The sequence below is a fragment of the Gossypium hirsutum genome, unplaced genomic scaffold, assembly GCF_007990345.1.
Source record: "Gossypium hirsutum isolate 1008001.06 unplaced genomic scaffold, Gossypium_hirsutum_v2.1 scaffold_162, whole genome shotgun sequence".
Lineage (NCBI taxonomy): Eukaryota > Viridiplantae > Streptophyta > Magnoliopsida > Malvales > Malvaceae > Gossypium > Gossypium hirsutum.
This window is the reverse complement of record NW_024402846.1, coordinates 20,314-23,283: the sequence shown is the minus strand read 5'-3', so window position 1 is coordinate 23,283 and position 2,970 is coordinate 20,314.

Genomic DNA, 2,970 nt, shown 5'->3' with positions numbered 1-2,970 from the left:
TTTGTCAACCCGAACGGCATCACCAAGAACTCAAAGGACCCATACCTAGTTACACAGGCTATCTTGGGCTCATCCCTTTTGGCTATTCTCACTTGGTGGTACCCCGATCGCAAATCCAACTTAGTAAACCATCTCGCACTACCAAGTTGATCAAACAAATCTGCAATAAGAGGAATAGGATACCTGTTTTTTATAGTGATTTTGTTTAAGGCCCTGTAGTCGATGCACATTCTCAAAGATCCATCATTCTTCTTTTGAAATAACACAGGTGCACCGAACGGGGCTTTAGATGGTCTAATGAACCCAACATCTAAAAGCTCTATCAACGGCTTCCGTAATTCCTCTAGTTCCGGTGGAGCCATCCGATATGGTGCCCTTGCGGGCGGTTCAGCATTGGGCAACAGCTCAATCTTGTGGTCCACCTCCCTCTTAGGTGGCAATCTTTTGGGCAACTCCATGGGCATTACATCTTGAAATGACTTTAGCAACCGTTCCACTTCCTTTGGAATTTCCCCCTCGAATTTATCATCCATATTGTCTCTCAATGTAGCTAGGTAGGAGACTTCATTTCGACGGACTCCTTTGGAAAATTGAATTGCCGACAAGGTTTTTCCCTCCATGTTTCCCTTCATTTTCATTCTCACCATATATCGTTGGTTTGCATCGGAGATTGTCATGTAATTCTCGGAAGGGTGAATATCCGCATTAAGCCTGTCAAGTAAACTTAATCCAACTACAAAATCGTAATCATCAAGTGGAATTACCTTAATGGTCACTTTTCCCATCCACTCGCCAAGTTTGAGTTCCACCCCTTTTGCCACACCCGTTATGGGAATGCTTTCTAAATTCACTGTTTTGATTCGTCCCGAATCTCCCTCGATTCTGAGGCCAAGTTCGTTTTCCATTTCTTTGGACATGAATAAATCAGATGCACTAGTATCAACAAGTGCATTCAATCCTCTGCCAGCTACGATGATGTCCACAAACATCAACCCATTACTTGACTTCTCTTCGACACCTCCTAATATCGAATTAAGGCTTTCGGTGTCATCTTCGGCTTCCTCGCGTGCCTCCATGGCATGAAAAGTGGCTTTCTTTGGACAGACACTCATTCTATATGGGCCTTGGCAAAGAAAGCACTTCATTTGTCCTTTTCTATCCCAAGGCTTACCTTGACTAGACTTTGGGCCTTCGTCATTCTTTTCCCCTTGATCCTTGTCTCCCCCACCATTGTCTTTGGGTCTCGACTTAGGTTTGGAAGAATCATTATTATCAAACCTTTTTCCTCCAACATCATAGAAATTTTCTGCCTTGGCTATAGCTTCGGTCAATTCGGTAATATCTAGGCGATGCAACTCTTGCTTGGCCCACATTTTAAAACTATCCTCGAACCAATAGAATGCTTCTTTCTCGTTCAAGTCTGAGATCTGAAGCATCAACTCACTGAATTCCTGAACATAATCTCGAATAGTGCCTTGTTGCACGAGCCTCCTTTTCAGCATGTTGCAGATAAAACTGCTTCTTGAACTCTCTTTGGAACTCCTCCCAAGTTCCAATAGTCGTTCCTCCACGTTTCTCATCCGTGGACCTACGTCTCCACCATAAGAGAGCAACATCAGAAAAGTAAATTGAAGCGGTGTTTAGCTTGGTGGCATCATCCTCAATGCCAATTGCTCGAAAATATTACTCCAATTCCCACAGGAAGTTGTCCACTTCTCTCCCGGACCTAACTCCCTTGAACTTCTCGGGTTTTGGAACATCCACATGACGATGCTTCAGTCCCGAAGCCAACATCCCACTTCCCAGGACAGCCTTACAAATTCTGAGCTCCCCCTTAAGCTCAGCAATCTCTTCCTTAATTGCAGTCAGTAGGGCCTCAAGAGCTTCGTCCCTCCCTGTCAGTTTGTCTGAAGTGGATCTGAGGGAGTGCAACACAAACTCCTTGCTATCTTCCCTCAGTTCCTCCATACGGGTCAAGACCACTTCGAGTGTCTCCTTCGTGTCACCAACGGGCTCCTCAAGATTAACCACTCGAATTTTCAAGCTCGACAGCATATCCCTCGATCGACTAGCCTTTCTAGCCCTCCCACGGGTCTCCATTAGCTCATTCTGATCAACAACTTCTTTCGACATATCTCAAAAGTGCTTTCGAATTGGCTCTGATACCGACTGTCACGAACTTAAGATTCTTGCCTCACAATCCGCCCGGCCTTAGGCAGTTTCTTACTCCAAAACGCCTAAGTCAGCCTAACTTCCTCAAAAGAAGGATTCAACAGAATCCTTCCCAAAACACAACTCAAGCGAAAGCAACTCAAAGCCAAACAAGATGAAAGAAGAATGAGACAAGAATAAGCCAAAGAAAATAAGAACACAAGAGAGAGAGAGATTTGAGTGAATACTCTCAAGAATTCTTATTGCTCAAAACTCAAGTGATTTACAATGAGGGAAGGGGTCTCTTATTTATAGTTGAGCCTCTCCAAATCCAACGGTACAAAATCAAGTACATCAACGGCTATGATTAAAGGGTACCTACCATCAAATCTTTAAGAATATAAAATCATATCTTCTAAGATTACATATCTTATCTAAGATATGTAATCTTATAAAATAATATCTTATAAGATCATGTTTCTATATTTGTCTAACTTGTAGATGGGCCTTCAATCTCTTCAAGCAATGGGCCGGTCAGATTGGGCCAAATGACCTCCTTCCTTCTTGATGGATCACACAGATGTGTCATGGTTGCGGGCTCCCATGCGCAACCCATGACACTAGACGGTTCGATTAGTCTTTCGCCCCTATACCCAAGTCAGAGGAATGATTTGCACGTCAGTATCGCTGCGGGCCTCCACCAGAGTTTCCTCTGGCTTCGCCCCGCTCAGGCATAGGTCACCATCTTTCGGGTCCCGACAGGCATGCTCTCACTCGAACCCTTCTCAAAAGAACAAAATCGGTCGGCGGTGCACCCGT